The following is a 21,552-nucleotide window of genomic DNA, read 5'->3' as shown; positions in this document are numbered from 1 at the left end:
GAATATTGTCACCCATGTAACAGCATACCAGAAACATTTAACATAAGACAATTTATGTGAAAAGATTCCAGAATGTTCTATCCTACAAGAAAGATTGCCTGAGCACTTGAAAATATAAGTCACGTAAAATGAAAACAGAGTGAGGCAATCTATTCTATATCAAAGGAGATTCAGCATAAAAACTAAATGTAATTTGTAATTCCTGTTTGGATCTTGGTGAGAGAAAAAGCTGAACAGGAGAAATTTTGTGATAAATGAAAATGTTTGCTTGTGAGTTGTTTTAAACATAGCACTATCTAAAATATTCAACAACATTTATTCAAGAACATCGTTGTTGAGTGTGTTGATATTATGGAGGTTATTTAGAATAATTTCCAATTTAGGAGGTGTAGGCTAATATTTAGAAGTGAAGTCTCATGATGTCTACAAATTATTTTCAAATGTTTGAGTAAAAAATAGTATGTCTGTGTGTGTATATGTGTATTTCTTCCTGCATTCAGCTTGGTAAATCATGTTTTTTAAGAAATTTATCTTTATTAGCTAACTTGTCAAATTTATGGGCACACTATCCTATAATTTCTAAATAAATTTTTGGGCACACCAACCTCTTATCTTTTTAACAAAGGAACCCTAGTGATATACCACTTTTCATTCCTACTGCTGTTATTCTGTGCTTGCTTTCTTTTTTTTTTCTCTGTGATTAGCCTTGCTAGTGGTTTATCAGTTTATCAATCATTTCAAAGAACCAGTATTTGGCATTGTTGATTTTCTTTACAGTATGTCTACTTTATATTTTATTGATTTCTGCTAGATAATTTTCTTCTTTCTAAGTTCTTTAGAGACAATTTTCTGGATTTTTGTGGTTTCTTGAAATGAAATTACATATCATTCTACTTTTCTTCTTTCGTGATATATATGTTTAAAGCCAAAAACATGTTTCCATTACTACTCAACTACATTTCCCAGTTTTGGGTATGATATATTTCATTATCATTAAGTTCAACCTAGTTTTTAATTTTCTTTGTAATATCTTCTTTGACCTATGGATTTTTAGCAGGGCTTTACTTAATTTTTAAATATTTGGAGATTATTCAAAATGTGTTCTATTTTAGTAAATGCTCTTTCTTCACTTGAAAAAAAAAAGCCTGTGTGTTCTTACACGTTAGATACAGGACTCAATATGTCTATTAAATCAGCGTAATCTCTTCTGTGTTAAAGGAGTGTTAGAATTTCCAACTTTTTGAGTTTATCTATTTCCCTTTTTAGATTTGCCAGTCTCTGCTTCATGAATTTAGAAGTTATATTATTAGATCCTATACAGTTAGGTTGTTATGCCCTCCTGGAGGACTGATCTTTTTCATCAGCATCTTTGGTAATACCCCTTAGCTTTAAATTTATTTTGTCTGATATGAATATAGCCAAGTCAGTCCTTTTTGTTGTTGTTATTTTCTATACAATTACATGGTACAATATTTTCCATAATTTTATTTTTAAACTATCTGTGTCCTTGCATTTAAAATATGTATTTAAAGCACATAATTGGGTTTTATTTTTTCATTTGTATTAATGATTTTTACCTTTTGATTGGAGTATACAGATCCCATGTTTGCCTCAAAGATTTAGAATGTCCACTTGATTCTTTCACGTGGATGTCTGTAAAAATTGCCGTCTTTTCATCCATTTTGTCTTTTTCTCATTGTCTTACATACATCGATAATAATTACATTAAATTTTTCGTTATCCGGTATCAGTATCTGGGTCATCTACAAATCTATTTATATTATTCACTTTTAAAAACAAATCATTGGTCACCTTTTCTTGCACTTTATAAGGCTAGAACATTTTCATTGTTTGCTAGATAATAAAAGAACTGTGGAGGGCACCACAGATTGGGCTAGGTTTTTGTTTTGTTGCCCTTTCACTAAGACATCTCTTCTCATTTCTCTCATTCCCTCCTCAGCTGTGGCCAACCAGGTTTTTTCATTGACAGTTTGGCTGGTCTCTTCTCAATCCTGAATGTCTGCAGAAGAGTAAGTTCTGCCCTTGTGGGTTTTTAGCTTAGTTCTTCAGTCTTCCTTCCCATCCAGCATTAAAAGAATATTGGTTATACACTTATGGTGGACTTCTACCATTGTGCAACCTTTCTCCTACATGCTGTGGAAATGTGGGATATTTCTCCCACATTCTCTTTTAAAAACTTTTCACCTCTGCCCTAGTCTCCTATTTTCCTGAGCAATACCACATGCCCTACAGGGAAAACTGGCTATTTGTTTAGAGTTCTTTTAGTTTCCAATGTGTCATATTAGCCCCATGCGACAACCAATAGTTGGTTTCTTTTTTCCCCTGTTATAGTCTGTCTGCCAGGGCTAAGCTTGATCCTCACCTGGGTACTAAAGTGGTTTAGGCTGCAAGTCATGAGAACAGCCTGTGAACAGCAGCTTACTTATGAAGGGCTCTGCTGTGCCTGGAATTTTAATTTCATTCTTCTTGTCTCCACAAGTCTCTGAGATCTGTAAAATATGATTTTGCAAAATGTTCCTATTTCTTTTTAATAATTGCACCGGGCTTTTTGCTACTTACTATATGTTACTTAGAAATGAAAATCCTTCCTCTTTCCAAAATTTTTTGGTAATTATCAGCTTACTCTGTTTTTTAATGTTTATTATATATGTTAGTAATCCTATTTCTTTTTTATTTTATATGTTCTAGAAATTATACATGAAATCAACTCATAATATACTTTTTTTTTTACTGTTTATTTTGTTCAACTTTTTATTAGTAAATAAAGTTCATGTTCACATATAGTTTTAGTTCATTCATTTTTATTGTTATTTAGGATTTCATTCTATGAATATTCCAGAATTAGTTTACATATCCTATTGATAGTGGAAATATAAAGAATTCCAGAATTAGCTAGTGTGGCATTCCAAATAAGGGATGTTAACTTCTTTCTTCTTGTTTCGCTATATACTGTTTTATTTCCCAAGTTTACCTCATGGTCTCAGATGATTTCTTATGCTCCAGCCATTACATCTACATTCTAGACATTAAGAAAAATAAAAAGAAGGCAAGCACACTCTTTTATTTACTTTTTCTCTTTATAAACTGGCCACATGATTTATACCTACTCTCAATGGCCAGCGCTTAGTTATTTGGTTATATCCAGATACATGGGAGGGTAGGATACACACTTTTCATTTTAGGGAGTCATATTTTTAGGTAAAATTGGAGCCCACCATTACGGAGAATGGCTATAAATTTGACAACTACCAGTCTGCCTCATTAGTAATAAGTAATCTAAAACCACATATCTATGTATAATTTATAGTTAGTCAGTTTGTGTTTTCTTAGACTGATTTTAAATTTAAAAGACAAATTTTGACATTCAAAATTGAGATACTACTATGCTCATATTGGTTAATTTAAATACATCTATTTACTAAAATATAAGTAATGCATGTGTTTTAGACACTTTTTTTCATTGTTGATATATGCTATGGATAGAGTGTTTGTATTCCTCCTAAATTCATATTTTGAAATCCTAATCCCCATGTGATAGAATTCGGAGGTGGGGTTTTGGGGAAGTAATTAGCTAGAGTAAACTCTGAAGAAACTAAGTGATGAGAAATCCCAATGTTTATTTTCCATCGATAATATCTGATATTTAGCAAACTATGTATTATGAAAAAAACAGAATAACCACATATATGATTTACAGACATTTAAAAATAGCAGTATGTTTTGATTCTGAGTTATAAGGGTATCCCCTTTTTACGAAAAGAAAACCAAAACCCAGTAGTACCAATTATATATTATATGTTAAAACATAAGTTGAGCTTCTTGACAGTTTTGATTTCCCTAAGATGTCAATTACTATAAATTCATAGTGTTTACACTCTGGTTTTTTTTTTTTTTTTTTTTTGCGTGGAATAAATGTATTTGGTGTATCTGTCTTTTTGATAATTATGGGTCATAAAATATTGAGTTAGCTTCTGGGTATTCAAAATTCTGTGAATGCATAAGAATTTTAAAAACGATCTCTGCATACCTCAAAGTATGGTATGTGTGTGCAAATAAACCAAGAAGATAACTACCTAATACTTGAACCATACTTGAGATCAATTTGAAACTCACTTTCAAGCACTGTTGCAGGCCAGTTACAACCTTTTGCCGTTAGCATCTAAAGACAGCTTTGATCAGGTAGCAATGTGAACCTCTTGGGATTTTAAGGAGGCTACAAGGTGAGAGAAACACTTACCTTTTAATTGTCTGCCTTCACTTTCTAGCACTATTAGTCTGGACAGAAAGTAAGAACCCAGACAAGGAAAACAAAGTTGATTGTTTGAGATCTGTTAAAAGACATGTATTAGACAATGATATTGCTCTTCTTGAGGTGAAATTATAGTTCTCACTTCTATGTATTTGGTGGTTTGAAATCTTAAGTGATTATTCTTTCTGGAAGGATATAAAAATGAAGGGCACATCATAGAAAAATGAGGAATGACAAAAATCTAGGAGGAAAATAATTGACTGAAACATAAAAATGAGCTGAGGATGTGATGTCCAACTGGAACATGTTTTTGGAAAAAGAGGAGCACAGAGTCTGCTATTAAAGACAGTTAATGCAGTAACAAGGATTGGTGCTGACTGTGGGTCAGGCACTCTTCTAAGTATTGTGCATGATTCATAAGTTTCATTCTTACTAATATGAAGAGGCAAGTATGTTTCCATAACCGTGTTTTACAGATGAGGAACCTGAGTCATGGAGAAGTTACTAACTTGCTCAGAGTCACACAGAAAGTAACTGGTAGATCCAGTTGAACAAAGATCCTGACTCCAGAGGATCCTGACTCTGTATCTTTACTGCCTTCATGCCCTGGACCAAAAGTAAAAATGGGCTTTTCAGGTGTCAGAATCTTCAAACTTTCAGAATATGTTGGTAAAGGAATCAACAAAGGCTAATTAGAGGGAACCAAAACAACAAAGACAAGATATCATCGGATTGGGAATGTAAGTGATTTTGCCTCCCAGAAGATCAAAATATTACTCAGGAACCCACACCTAAAGAATAAACTGATGTCCAGATTTGGAAAGATACCACGGACCTCATTCTGTCATTCGGCTTTGGTAAACAGAACATACCTCAGAGTAATTTGTCAATATCATGATTGAGCTGCCCGCACAGAGGTTGTGAAATGGCTGATTCCGGTTTTGAGTATTCAAGAGATCTCCTGTGAGGCCATCTCATAAGGGCAACTGGGAAAAAGGTAACAGTAGACAAATATATTTCTTTGTAAACATCTGCTGTAAGGAGAAGTTGCCAAGTCATAGAGTGGAAAAGTACATGCTTTTTGGAATTTTTAAAATCATAGTTTCTTCTTCCAAATAGCATTTCCAGTATTTTATATTTTCTGTAGCACCAAGGGCACAAGTTGTTGGCGTCTGTTTTTGTTTCCCATAAGATCAAGACAACAGTACCAACTTGATAGTGTTACTTCAAGTGTTACATAGCATGCTGTATGTAAAGTTTCAACACAGTGCTTGACTCTGTATTATTAATATTTTCTGATTGCCTTCAGAATTGTTTCTACAATTTTAGCTTCCAAATACTGTTTCTAATATTTATGCCCTGACTTACAGTAACCTTTAGCAAAGCTCATAAAGGAAAGAGGAGAAAGAATAGAAAGGAAAGGATTTTAGAATCTATTTTGCTGACAGCACAGACTAAGCTGTTCTAACCCCAGGGACTCAGAGGAAACAGTCAGGGAAGGTGAGGGATTCAATCAGAGTCTGAGCATCCTTTGGGATATGGCCCTTGGTCTTGGTCAGTGGGTGAAGAGAGCTCTCCAGAACCACATCGTGGCACAGCTCATGGACAAGAGAAATTTGATCTGAATGTTGTTCTCATTTCATGATCCAGAACTAAGTCACAATCTGGAAGAACAATGCTAGTATAGAGTGTCTGGGGAGATGTGAGCTCAGGAAAAACCTATTATTTAAAATACAACATTGTTAATGCTATGAGAAAGGGATGAACAAATCGCAATGGGAACAGAGTCAACATTTTGAAGTAAGGGATATCTTTTCCCAGTCCTCTTCTTCACTGATGACTACCAGCATCCCGTGATGTTGACAAGATACACACACACACTTTCCTATTGATTCATGTGAAAGTGTAGTTTCCTGTGTGAATTTTAAGATATGTGTTGTTTTCCTAATATTTTAAAATTTCACTCCCTAAATTTTGGTATTTCCCCAGAGTTTGCTCTTGGGTCTAGCATGCTAAAGTCATGGTAGAGTGTGTTCTTCAAGTCATTTAACTAAGTGTTTCTTATCTGATTACACCATCTTCATTTCTTCATGTTTAGATGTAGTTAAATATAAGCAGATGTTTTCAATGAATACAACTGAAAATTGGAAAGGGAGAAGGGTGATGAAGTAGGTGGCATCAAACCCTGGGAGCAACAGAGCAGGTGACTCAATACCATTAAAATGAAGGAGCTGCATTGAGGAGAGGGAGCAGGCAGATGAGAAAGTACGACACTAAATGTGGGCCGTAAGGTGTTCTGAGGTGGAGTTTTGTTGGATGTATGTTCAGTTAAACAACCATTCTAATGGGCAAGACTTCCAGAAGTCCTCCCTTCAAACATCATTTGAAGTTCTTTCATCATATTACTCCCCCATAATGATGCTAAAAAGCACCAAGAATATTAAATTAATGAAAGGTATTACTTCTTTTCCTATTGAATTATTCAAGGTGTTTTGTGTGTCTTGAATCTTAATTTCATCAAGAAGCTATCAGTAACACACTTAAGAAATGTTAATTGATACCAAGTATGGAAAATAAAAAAAAAAAGTCGTAGAGGTGGAAAGATGCTCAAAGTCCAGCAGGACAGACAGACTTGCGGGAACTAGTTCTTAGGATGGTTAATGTCATAATGGAGGCATATGTAAAGTGATAACTAAAGTGATGGAGCAGTGGTTTACATCCTGTGGGTTGTGAATCAATGACTCAGATCCTCTTGATAGAAGGGGCAAAAGAATGGAAGTCTGAGGTCTTCACCCTCTTTGTTCCCTTTCCCACATCCTCTGGTTCCACCAGAGCAGATTGCGCTTTTTAACAGTTCATACCTTCAAATTCTACTTTGTTTGTTTAGAGAAAGAATTCAATAGACAACAAGAATTAAAACCCTACTGTTAAGAGAAGCCACTGATTCTGCCTGAGTGTTATGGATGTAGATCACAAAAAATTTTACTGGTTATTTCTATATTTTTAATATTTATTGTGAAATATATTTAAGGAGTAAATATAAATAAAAATTACTGTAATAAATCTCAGTGTATTCATCACCTATTTTAAAACAGCTGATGCTACAATTATGGGTTGAGACCTCTACATACCCTTTTATATCTTATCTCCTTCTTTCCTCCCAGAGGTGACTATTAAATTGAATTTGGAGATTGTCATACCCCTGTATACATTCCCAACAATACACTATATAGTTTTACTGAATTTAAACTTTATATAGTTTATACCATGTGCTTTTTTTATCCCTTTTTTTGTCTCTGTATCTTTCTGTTTTCAATCTGTTTATTTTATGGGATCAGCTCAGGTTGACAAAAGTGGCTTTATTTCATTCATTCTCAGTATTGAATACTATTCCATTGTTTGAACCTAACATAATTTATAATTAACTCTCATATTGATCTCATATATTTTTTTCTATTTTTTATAAAGCAGTATGGTAGGCAGAAATCTGAGATGGCCCTCAAGATTTCTATCCTCTGGTGTACATACCATGTATAATTCCCTACTAGTGATTGTGGGCAAGACTGCATATGATAAATTTCACTCTGATGATTAGGTTACATTCTAAGCCAAAGCTGAAGGGGTTTGGAAATGAACTTAAGGTTGAAAATCAATTGACTCTGAGTTAATCAAATGGGAGATGGTGCTAGGTGGGCTTGACTTAATCTGTGAGCCCTTAAAGGGGGCCAGAACTTACCTAAAGAAAGAAACTCAAAATATGAAAAATATAGTTGTGCTGGCCTGAAATAAGCAAATGACCATGTTGTGAACTGCCTATGGAGAGGCGTGACCTCTAGGATGTCCACGCCTACAGTCATAAGGAACTGCTTTCTGCCAACAATCTAAATGAGCATGGAAGAGGATGCCTAGACTCAGATGAGATACCAGCCCTGTCTGACACAGATTTAAGCTTTGGGAGGCCCTGTGCAGAGGAGCCAGCTCCTGACTCCTGGAAACTACAAGATAATCAATTTATGCTAACTTAAGCCACTAAATTTGTGGTGATTTGTTACATAGCAATAGAAAACTAATATAGCAGCTGCAAAGGTTTCGCTCTGCATTTCCTTGTATACGTGCATGAGTGTGTCTCTGGGTTATGTACTGAGGGCTGTGTTTGCTAACTTGTAGGTTGTGTGTGTCTAACTTTGCCAGATAGTGCTAAATCGTTCCCATAGGGGTTAATCCTCTTTACTACCTACTGTGTATAAAATAGCAGCTGACTTTCTCAGGTGAAGAACTAATTTACAAATTATCCCTCTTGTAAACAAGACTTCTCTGTGATACTTCATTCTTCTGGAAAAGCCCTTTACTAACATAATCTCATAGCATAATAGAATATTATTAACACATTTTTTCTTAAGAATACATATAGTAGATATGCCTTTCATATTGCATAGTATAATAACTACATTCTTAAAATCTGAAATATTACTAAAATAACAATTAGGGATGCTAATTTTTAATATGTAACCACTGGTTGTTTTTGTTTGTTTGTTTCTGTTTTTCTGGTTTTTTTTTCCTGAAATACAACAGGCTTATTGGTTCATGTAAAATATACACTGAAAAACAAGACAATAGAATGTCTGTGTCCAGAGTGCCCTCCAAATTTATGAGTAATTCTGAAATAATCAAAGATTCTTTATACACATTAGAGGCAGGCACAAAAGAAAGGTCACTAATTTTGCTTCTGCAGATCTATATTTATACATGTTGCTAGGCAATGGAAGAAAATCACAGCCCTAAAGCTCTAGATTGCCTTTTTCCGACATCCATTATTAAAACAAACAAACAAACAAAATGCCCCCCTGAAACAAACCTATGCTGTGATATAATTTTGCATAATTATTTTTGGAACGTTGTTAAACATTAACACCTATCTTAGGCAATAAAAAAATTAATTTCCCAGAGTTATAAAATGTGAAATTTTGTTTCCACTTTTCTCTTGCTTTTCTTGTGAAACAATTTCCGATCTTTTATTTATTAGTATATTTAGAACAAGAGAGTTTTCCTCTAAAACTCCAAAATAATGTTCAATCGTCTCTTGGCATTCATAGGTTTAATATTTAGGGCTTTACTTTTTCATGAGTGATACTGATGATTACCTATATTCCTTCATAATTTTGCTGAGACATATATGTGGGAGTGGCCTTAGCCACCACTCAGTGTACTTATCACACATGACACATTTTTCTCTACATAGGCTCTTTTTCCTGTGAAATTACTACCTCTTGCCTCCACACTCACACATTATTTCAACTCCAATGGTGGAAAAAGCAATGAAGTTTGGTTTAGAACACTTCTAATCATAAAAAAAAAGAGCCTGGGTAATGGCCAACTTTGAGATTGTAGTCTTTCTGAAGGTCTTCAGGAGGCATCCCATTTGAATGTCCTTTTGACATTCTGTACCACTTATTGGGACATCTGTAGGCAAGGGTCTGATGGGACTTTTTTTATTTTAATGAAGTCATTGGATGTATATAAAGCATTTCATAAGGAATACAAGCCTTCACGGTTCTCATTCTCTCTGAGAATGGGTACTTCCTGTGCATTTTTTCATCTACGGTGAACCTACCTCCTTATTGAAACCGTTTTCAATGTCTTTTATTTTAGGCCTTCTTCAATCCCTTCACTTGCACCTAAACTGGGTCCCTGGCCATGCATTGCCATTATACCCAGCGCATCCTTTTCTGAACATCACATTATGCTATGACTTCATGTTTATCCCCAGCCCCATCCCTAGACTGCACATTTCAACACGGCAAAGTCCTTATTCATCCACTATCTGATATATACAGTGCCTGGAATATAATAGTAGGGGCTTAATAACTGGATACTGAAAACAACTGTAGTGTGGTAGTTAAGAGCATGAATTCTGGAGTCACACTGCTTGGGATAGAGTCTAGGTTGTGATATCGATAAACTGTATTTACCTTCAAGACCTCTATATAGCACACCACATCTTATCTACTGCTCAAATCTACGAGGCATCCTTCACATAAACAACAATATAAATGTGCAAAGCAATGAAGATCATCAGTCCTCATTGCTGACAGTCTCCACTAGTCTTGGTTTTCTCATCTTTTAATTAGGATAACTATTGTTCCTACATCAAATAGCTGTGAAGATTAAAAGAGTTAATATGTGTTAGGTACCTAGAATACTGCCTTCTATGGAGCAAGAACTCCAACTGTTAAATACTTTTATCTTCTTCTAAGTGTTATCATATGAGATGTGAAACAGTCGCCACTGTTGCCTATTCCATGAAACGAATAAACCATTTACTTTTTCAGTACATTTTAATGACTGTTAAAACATTAGGTTTTGGTCCATTTTTTATCTTTACAATTATTGCAAAATAAAAAAGCATTCTAATACATGTTTCCATGAGCACTCATCTCTAGAACAGATACCTAGAAGTAGAATCTGTGGGTCCAAAGATATGCACACGTTCAATCTACCCAGATAGAGACTAATTGCTTTCTACAGGGTCACCATATCCACTTAACACTCCTACTAACACACTAGTTTTATCTGTTCCTGTTTGTTGTATCTGTTGCTCTTTGTTCAACAGTTGTATCTGTTCTTGTTTCTCATATCTTTATCAAGAGTTGCTATAATCTTGGCCGCACTGATGGGTAGGAAATATTTCGCTGGTCCTTTATTAGTTTTCTGTTGCTACCATAACAAAATTATCACCAATCTAGTGGCTTAAAATAACAACCATATTATGTCACACTTCTGTAGATCAGAAGTCCAGGAATAGTGTGTCTCAGCGGGTCCTGCGTTTAGAATCTCACAAGGGAAAAATCAAGGTGTTTGCCAGCCTGTGTTTCTTTTTAGATTCTCTGGATGAATCCACTTGCAAATTCAGTCAGTTTGTTGGCCGAATTCAGGCCCATTTTTCCTTGTTGGCTGTGAGCCAGGGACCAGGCTATGCTCTGAGAGGCTGCCTGCCTTCCTTCTCATTCATTCCATGTGGTTCCCCTCCAGCAACTGTGAGTCCAGTTCCTTCACACTTCGAATTTCTCAGACTTCTTATGCCTCACCCCTCTCATTCCAGCTAGAGAAGTTCTCTGCTTTGAGGGCTCATTTGATTAGGTTGAGCCCACCTAGGTAATCCAGGCTATTCTCCCTGCCGTGAGGCCTCTTACCTTTAATCATATTTGCTGAGTCCTTTTTGCCATGTACCACCATGAGTGTCTAGGGATCAGGGCCTTCATATTTTTAGGGGGGCATTATTCTACCTACCAAAGTTCTTTGAATTTTCCTTTTGCTGACTACTATTGAGAATTATCATATTTCTATGTCAATTGCCCACATTGATTTCTTGTGGTTTGAATTGCCTATTCATATACTTTTTTCCAATTTCTTATTGGATCATATATCTTTTCTTATTGATTTGTTATGGTTTATTACATATTGTGACTAATAATATAAGTATGTGCATTGGCATATTTTAAAATTATAGCTTAACTTTTAAATGAGTTTATAATATCTTAAAATAGTCAAAAATTTCAAATTTTAATGTGCTCAAATTTAGCAATCATTTTCCCCAATAGTATATGGACATTCACCTATATTAACTTCTAAAACTTACTCAGCTTCCTCTTTTCCCTTTTTGCTTTTCTTTCTTGTCTTTAAATGATTTGAAATTGACTTTAATGTATATGGCATTAGATGTAGGTATAATTTTATCTTTAAAAATTTGCCACAACACTATTTAATAGTTCCAATGTCTCTTTTGGTATTGATGTCAAATTATCATGTATAAAGTTTCCATAATTTCTGACTCTTAACTCTGTGCTTTATAATTAATATAATAATATTTAATTATTAACTATACTAAATCTTATTAAATAGTAAGGAAAATTCTCCCTTATTAATCTTTTCCTTGGCTATTCTTTTCACACTTGCTCATACTTGTATATTTTAGGATCAGTTGCTTCAGTTTTATAAAACACTCTAAGAATTTTAAGTACTGTACTGCATTTGTAGTTCATATTACCCAGAACTATCATTTTCATAATCCTAACTTCACTGCATTAAAAACATTGTTCTCCATGTAGATTTTCTTTTATTTTTTTTGTTGCTGTGTTTTCTTTTTCTGTTTTTTTTTGTTGAAGTATAGTTGATTTATAATATTATGTTATTTCAAGTACAGCAAATGATTCAGTTATATATATATATACACACACACACATTTATATAAATATATAGACACATATATATACATATATTCTTTTTCAGATTTTTTTCCATTATAGTTTATTACAAGATACTGAATATAGTTCCCTGTGGTATACAGCAGGTCTTTGTCGTTCACCTGTTTTATATATAATAGTGTGTATCTGTTAATCCCAAACTCCTATTTATTCCTCCTTCCCACCACTGTCTCCTTTGGTAAGTTTGTTTTCTATGTCTGAGTCTATTTCTGCTTTGTAAATAAGTTCATTTGTATCTTTTTTAAGATTTCACATATAAGCAATATCATATGATATTTTATGTGTTTTTGATAGCTGCTGTGATCTCAATGTTTGTGTCCTCCTCAAATTGGGTTAAAATCCTACCCTACCAAATATGATGGTATTAGGAGGTAGGGCTTTTGGGATGATTAGACCTGAGGGTGGAGCCCTCCTGAATGGGATTAGTGCTCTTCTATCAGAGATCCCGCACAGCTCCCCAGCCCCATCTGTCATGTGAGAGTACAAAGACAAGTCTGCACATGGAAGAGGGCCCTCTCTCAACCATGCTGGCACCCTGTTCTCAGATTTCCAGCCTCCAGAACTGTGAGAAATAAATTTCTGTTGTTTATAAGCCACCCAGTCAATAGCATTTTTTGTTTTTACAGCAGCCCAAACAGACTAAGACAATAACTGTTGAACTTCTTCCCTAAAGGTTTTGTTGTTGTTGTTGTTGTTGTTAGACTAAATTCAGGAAGTTTATGGCTTTTGTTTTACATTTTCATTTACATTACCAAAATGTTTCTGGCTGTGTATAGCAATGCTACTGACTTTGTATGTTTATCTACAGCAGGTAAACTTTCTAAATTCATTTACTTTTAATAGTTTATAGAGTCTCATTAATTTTCTGTGTAGACAAAAATAACAATTATGGATATTTGAAATTTTGTTTCTTTGTTTTAATCCTTTATGCTGTTATCTTACTGTACTTATTGAGTCTTATTGTACTGCCTCAAGCTTTCATAAGATTATGGAGAGTAATTTTCATTCTTATTTTGTTTATGCTTAAGTTTCACAAAATTTGTTAACATATCTGTTTGACATATGCCCTTTTTCAAATTTAAAAATTTCCTCATATTCCCATTTTTCTCAGAGTTTAAAATTATGTATGAGTATTTGATTTTATCATATTCTTTTTTATTATTATATCTGCTTCATCTTTAGTTTTGTATTTCTCTATTAATTGATTAATATAATAAATTACATTAATATTTTAATACTGCAAAAATATCCTTGCATTCCTGTGATTAAACAAACACTTAAAAACCCAATTAAAAATACATTGCTCAATTTAATTTGCTCATATTTTATTAATGGATAACATCTTTGCTCATAAGTGAAATAGGCTGAAATTTTCTCATACCATCTTTGATTTGAATGTTTCATTAAATAAATTAAAGAAATAGAGACATTCTCTCTTTTTCTGTATCTGAGAAGAGTGTGCACATAAATTAAATACTAACATATCTGTGAATGTTTCATAGAACCTCTCCGTTGAACTGAATCTTACAGTTTTTAAGTGTTTAATATTACTATGTAATGTGTTTAGATAGATTCATATTTTCTGTTTCTTCTTGAATCGGTTTTTATTTTCCCAGGAATTTATCAATTTGTAATAAGCTTTCATTGTGTATGAAATATTGTTCTAGGTTTCTTTCCAATTTTATTATTTGTGTCTTCTCTGTTATTTCCTTAAGCCTCTTACGTCTCTCTTTTTTTAAAATTAATTAATTAATTAATTTTATTGGCTGTATTGGGTCTTTTTTGCTGTGCGTGGGCTTTCTTTTAGTTGTAGTGAGTGGGGGCTGCTCTTTGTTGTGGTGTGTGCACTCCCCATTGCCGTGGCTTCTCTTGTTGTGGAGCACGGGCTCTAGGTGTGTGGGCTTCAGTAGTTGCAGCACATGGGCTCAATAGTTGTGGCGCATGGGCTTAGTTGCTGCATGGCTTGTGGGATCTTCCTGGAGCAGGGATTGAACCTGTGTCCCCTGCATTGGCAGGTGGATTCTTAACCACTGTGCTACCTAGGAAGCCCTGTCTTATATCTCTTATGTCTTTTCATATTTCCTTAATGTTCTCTGTCTCCTATTTATTTATTTATTTAGTTAGTTATTTATTTCCATGCTGCCTGGCTTTTTGGATGTTAATTCCCCAACCAGGGATTGAACCTGGACCCCGGCACTGAAAGCCCTGAGTCCTAACCACTAGACTGCCAGGGAACTCCCTCTGTCTTTTTTTAAAATTTTATTAATGTCTCATGATCTCACCTACAACCTCATCCATAAGGAATCTCAACCCTGATCACTGTATCCTCCTGAGGCTGTGGTTATTGTATCTGTCCATTTACCATCACGATTAGACAAGAGTGTTCAAAGCAGCACCAAGCAAGTCACCGTGTTCTAAATGTTTTCCTCTCTGCCTTCATCCTGTACATTCTCCTCCCAATGGTCAGTATCAATGAGCCCTGACAAGATAGCAAATCCTTTCTTGCCTGCTGGTCCCTGAACATAAGGAGCTTAAAATGCCCAGGTAGCAGCTATAATTTTTAATAAATGGGACTTTTTGCTGTGTCTCTCTCTCCCACTCAGTAACAAGATTCAAGCATTGCATGAACGGGAAGCACAAATTCCCCCAGCGGTGCTAAATGTATACAGAGGCTAAGTGTGACCACTCCTACATTTATCCATTGGTTTCCAGACTCGTGAATTCTTCTTAGTGGGGAGACAATGCCATATGGAGGTCTCTGATTGAGGGCACAGACTCCATCCTAAAGAATGTCACTCTACCCTTACAAGCATTGCCTCCCTGCCGGCATATCAGCTGCCAACTGGCCACCGAGTGGCTGGGTTTGTCTCTTGAAGTATGGCCTCATGATAATGGGGACTTAGCTTTGGTCTCTGTGACTGGCAGATTGGTTTTCCAACAGGGCAGTTCTAGATCAGCTTTAGTAGGTTAAGGTCCGTGGTGTTTGGTAAGTAAGTCCTGAACTGGCCAGCCATCACCATGAGGTAAAAGTGCCAATAATCTCATAATGGGGGTTACCTAGGTTCATTAAAGACTTTCAGATTTTCAGTGTTTCTGGGAAATTACTGGAAATCATATTATATCCATTTCATTTCAATCTGAATAACTTTTTATTTTATTAGATTAACACTGCCTTTTAATAGGAGCAAAAAGCCTTTACACAGAGCACTGAAAGAAATAATTTGTGCGTTTTAATGTGCTGCAAACCCAGAAAGAGTAAGGTACTCTTCCATAGAGCGGTGGTCCTTAAATTTTGGGGTGCATCAGAAGCACATGTAAGGCTTATTAAAGTACAGATTACTGACCCCACCCCCAGTGTCTGATTTAGCAGGTGCTGAGTTCTGCTGAGTTTTGCATTTATAACCAGTTCCCAGAGATGCTAATGCTGCCAGTCCTCCTGGGAACCACACTTTAAGAACCACTGCATAGAAGATACTGCTTACCTAGCTTGCATTTTCTGAATTCTAGGTTCTTTCTGAATGAAAGAACCTAGAATCAATGGGCAGAACCTTCCATAATGTTCTATTTTCTCTACACATCATTTTTAAAGGTTCAGTAGCGAAGAAATTTCAAACATCCACCATTTTTGGTATGATTTGATTCCTCTTCCTCTTTAATTCTTATTTTTTGATAGTTCAAGTTTTGCTAATCGTTTTGTAGCCCACTCCATTGTTATTCCATGAAGCAAGAGCTATTGTTGCCTTTCTCGTCTGCAGTGACTAGGCACCATGAAATCTCCATCCCCATCCCGGCAATGACTTGTTAGATGCTTGATAAACTTCCGCCTGCTTTAATGTTTCAACACCTCAGGAGACACTTTCAGACTCCTTCTCCTCTCAATCCTCCAGATCTAAGAATTCCATGGTTTTTGTGCCATTGCTTAGAAAACGGTTTTTGCTTTTTGGTCTACCTTTGATTGGAACTGTATTTATTTTGTTTATCAAAACACAGAGTGAGCAAACCATAAAAGCGACCAACTCTGGCTCACGGTCCAGATAAAAGGTTTTCCTCAACATCTAAGGTACCTAAGAGGAGCATAAGTAACTCTTATTAAGGCACTCACAGCAATTTTTATATCTTTTTTGCAGTTGTTCAATATCTACTATAAATACTGAGTCTTCACACAAAAATTCCCAAGGAAATTCTCCAAAGTGTCTCAATAGCCTATTTCTACAGGCTTAAAACTTGGAAATAGCTTTATCTCTTTTATTTTTTGGAGTGACAGCTTTCTGTCTCTCCCTTATACACATTTTAGATGTCTGCAAAGCTGTTGAGTGGAACTGTTTTGCTGTGCTAATTCTTTGGTAGCAAGGATAAGACAGTAGCCCCTGTCAAAGGTGAAACCAGAGCTTTTCCTGAGCAGAAACATTGGAATGATGACACCTTGTAATGATCCTCTGGGCTGCTCTAGCTCAAGGATATCACTATTTAAGCAATTTATGTCCAATTTAATGTACACAACATATATCCATTGTCCTATATAATATTCACCCTAAAAACAGAAAGCACGTTATCATATCTTATGTCGCTTTCTACTTTATGAGAATGCATTCCGTAACACCCTCACTTTTTTTTTAATGTCTTACAATACAATTAATCACCTAAGTGGGAAAAATTGAAACTTGGATATGAAACAAAGCAGTTTTTATTTGCTGTACTTTAGGTAACCTCAGTCCTCAAGAGCTAACGTTAATTATATCTCTTTTCTCACATTCTGTTTATACCTTATGCAAATTAGATCATAAAGCATTCCATGGAGATGTTAGTTATGCATGTTTTATGACACTATTAATGCATCTTTGCACATCTAAAATGACACATTGGCAAAAAATTGATTAACCACTATGTATTTTACAAACTGAAACTAATTGTTTAACTAAATGGATTAGTTAGACTCAGCCCTGTGGGAGCACATGTTGAATTGTTTTCATGCTTTTCTAATTTTATTATAATAAATTTTCTGCAAATGAATGGCTTTAAAACAGAGTGCATCTCAATTTATAGGCTATAGAAGTATGCCTAGTTTCTCAAAATATATGTTCAAACTAATAAAAACGACTAATGAATACATTATTACATTTTTATGGTGCATATTTTTGCCTGTCACATCAATATAAAACTAGTTTAGGGACTTGCAAAGGACTCGAAATTTTCTCTGAAAAGTTTGCTATGACTATACTAATTATGAAGTTTGACCTTTTCTCCCTCTATCTCCTGTGACTGTAGCTCAGGGAAGAAATAATGAATTTCATTTAGTCACTTACCTTGCTATTATGCAGCTTTTAATGGTGCTCACTTGAATTTTGCAGCAGTGAAATCCATCATCATGAGAATAAAATTTTTGTTTTTGCTCAGTTTAAATATATTCAACTTGAGTTTTCTTTCTTGTGAAGAAGCCTTATAATTGATGACTTGATGTGAACCTCGCAGAACAATTCCAGAACATCCATAAGATATTTGGTCCATAAGACTTTGGTCCACGCCAAAAAGTCCTTGAGATTCGGTCCTATCTAAAATGTTTGTAGGTATATTTGGTCTATGCCAAGTGATTTTGGAAAGGTCCAAATCTCAAGGACCTTTTGGTATGGACCAAATGTCTTAAGGGTGTTTTGGACAGGACCAAATGTCTACTAACGGACTTGAAACATATGGTTGGTTTTTAATAAACATGGTCTAAATATTTATGATCTATTACCTGCTCACAAGGAAGCAGACATATTTTTAAGTCTTTAAGATGCCAGTTGTCCCATAGTCTATTTGCCAACCTTCCTGATATTTTCAATGTTATGTGTTGTTTGTATTACTTAGTATAGAGACCAAGCTACGGTAATAAGAAGATTGCCATATATAGCATCTCAAATAAGGTAAAAGGTTAATTTCTCTTATGTAATAGTTCAAGGCAAGATAAGTGGTCCAGGGTGGGTAGGCAGCTATATTCTACATGATCATTCCGTAATCCAGGCTCTTTCTCTCTTATTGCTCTTTCACTCCCTTGGGTTTTTCTCTTTTTCACATTCTGGCTTTCAGGAGAAGAAAGTGAAAAGGGAGACAAGTACATTCTTAAGGATAATGAGTTTGGGGCAGCAATTGTCAGCCTTCTGTCTTCCCTTTTGAGAAACAGCAGGTTGATTTTACTATGTCTAGTTATAATTCTTATTCTCTATTCAAAATTGCATTAAAATATACAGATTGTTCTGTGACTGAAATGTATACATGTGTAATTGACACAGAAAATTACAATGTGGTAAAGTATCAACCTTATATCTAATAAGAAAGCTATGGTACACGTATTTAAATCTTTCTGTCTGTAACCCCATGGGATTAACATTTCCACCAAACTTGACCATTTTAAAGTGTTTATATCCTTTAGGGGGTTACAGGAACCGTTTAATGTTCTTGAACTTTAAAATATGGTATTTATATTCCAGGCACCATGTCTCTGTAGCATTCCTCATAAATGTGTCAAATATAATGATTGTGACCTCAAAAATGCATTTGTTGATTTATAGCATTTACACTTTTACTATAAAATGTGGCATTAAAAATGAACATTAAACCAAACATTAAATATTATTAGCATTAATTACTAAGTTTGAAGGAGCTTTTAAAATGATGAAATATAACTTGATATTCAAATCATATTATAGAATTATGTTTATTGAATGGATAAATGCTAAGAAAACCTTTTTTTAATGAGTAATATCCCAGGAAAGCAACTAATATACATATTTCTAACATTTCTATTTTCCCCTAAAATGGTCTGTATTATATGCCTTTCTTAAAAAAACAAATGGTTAACTGTAAAAGCAGCTGTGGTATTTTTTCCTAGATAATTCTACCTACTGGGTTTTCAACTTGGACATTTTCTCATCTTTAATTGTGAAATTAATTTTCACCATAGGTAAATTTTTACCTATAAGAGAACTTACATTAATATGAATTGAGATCTCCCATAGCTGTAATATTTGAAATTATTTTATTGTTACAATTAGTTTATAAGGCTATTGATTTTAGTCAAGCATCCAGACTTTAGAAAATGTTTTACAATTTATAATTTTATCTAACATTTTTGGATTTTATTTGTCAATTTCTTTATCATTCTCTCAGTTAATAATCTAGCATGCTATAACAGAAGTTGATTTCTCCTAGGAATTAGAGAACTTTATATCAAAATTCAAACTCAGTAACTATTTTTGTTCCGTGACCTTGAATAAAACAATAACAATCTCTCAGCCTCAATTTTTTAATCTTAGCATGAAGGGATTTGAAACTTCTAATTCCATTTCTAAAATTATATAAATCTACCATATTTTTAGAGACTATAATGTCATATTGTTACATTTATAAGGCATAAAGATGAGTCAGATATAGTCTTGCTTCATGAGGAGCTTATTTTCTTATGACGTGATCATTTGTACCCAAATAGAACAATTAATACTTAAACTAAATGCCACAAGAGAAATGTAAACTTTCAAATTCTTTGCAAAAACATTAAAGAAGAGTATGACCATAAATCTTCTGTGACAGAATGGTACGCTGCTGTAATTTCACATCAATCTACAGGTTATATTTTCCCCGTTTCAACCAATGTCACTTCCTTTCTATGTAGCCCAATATTGTCCATTCTTCTAACTTTTCTCCATGCCTCTGGTTACTTTCTTTCAACCCCCTGCATCTTGGTAATTGCATCTTGATAATTCTAAGTGGAGGAAAAACAAAAATAACTTGCCATATGTTAGTCCTATACATTTCCAACATTAACTCATTATTTTTCTATACAACTTTCCACTTAAAATAGATGAATCTGTTTATCATTCAGCTACACAAATGTAAATTATTTGCTGAAAATTTGATTACAGTGGACACTTGCCTAATAAAAATTTTTCTATATTTCTTTTATCCTTCAACATTACTGTGGAATAAAATGACTCAAGGAAGGACTCACCACCACTCATCAGAAACCATAAGCAACACCTTCTTGCTTGTCTTTGAACAATTTTTGAAACATGTTTTTAGAACATAATCTAAAAGACAAATGCTGTGTGATATCATTTCTATCTGGAATCTAAAAAATCCAAACTCATAGAAACAGAGAGTAGAATGATGGTTACCAGGGGCGGGGCTGTGTGCCAGGGAAATGAGGACATGTCTGTCAAAGGGTACAGACTACCAGTTATGAGATGAGTATGTTCTGGGGATGCACAGCAGAGTGACTTTAGTTAACGGCACTGTCCTGTATACTTGAAAGTTGCTAAAAGAGTAGATCATGAATTTTCTCATCAAAAAAAAAAAAAGAAATGGTAATTATATGATGCTGTGGTGGTGTTAGCTAACCCTACTGTGGTGATCATTTTGCAATACATACAAGTATCAAATCATCACATTGAATCATCCCCTTAAACTTGCACAATGTTAAATGTCAGTTAACATTTAACAGTTAACAATAAATCTGGAAAAAAAAATCTAAAGAGAAACATACTCTAGAGACAAATATAGACAGAGTTTAGGAATTTGAGAATACAATTAATAGCAGACATCAACAAAAGAGAAAAGTGAAAGCGTATGGTTTCTGGTTTTTTGTTTTTGGTTTTTTTTTTGCCATGTCAGCCAAATAAGGCCACTGAGGTTGGTGTCCCTTGACTCTTCTGGAGACATTTGTTCTGATCCAAACATGCTTTTCCCTGGGATAAGTAACTTCTGACACCCCAAAATAGTCTTCCAAGGTTAGATAAAAGCATCCTCCATTGAATCCCTTGTTCTACATCAGAAAGACCACAAATGACTACATAGAACTCTGGCTGTGAAAAGTATCCAACTTCAGAACCTAGAGATTGTAGAAGAGAATGAGTGGGTTTCAATTAAGTAAATGGAAACAGGCCATGTAGGACCAACTAATATTACAAAGCATGAGAGACAGTAAATACAAACACAGAACACTTTTGAAAAAGACTATTTTGGAAAGCTGTACTTTAGAAATTACTT

The sequence above is a fragment of the Hippopotamus amphibius genome, chromosome 15, assembly GCF_030028045.1.
Source record: "Hippopotamus amphibius kiboko isolate mHipAmp2 chromosome 15, mHipAmp2.hap2, whole genome shotgun sequence".
NCBI classification, from domain to species: Eukaryota; Metazoa; Chordata; class Mammalia; order Artiodactyla; family Hippopotamidae; genus Hippopotamus; species Hippopotamus amphibius.
This window is presented reverse-complemented; position numbering follows the sequence as displayed.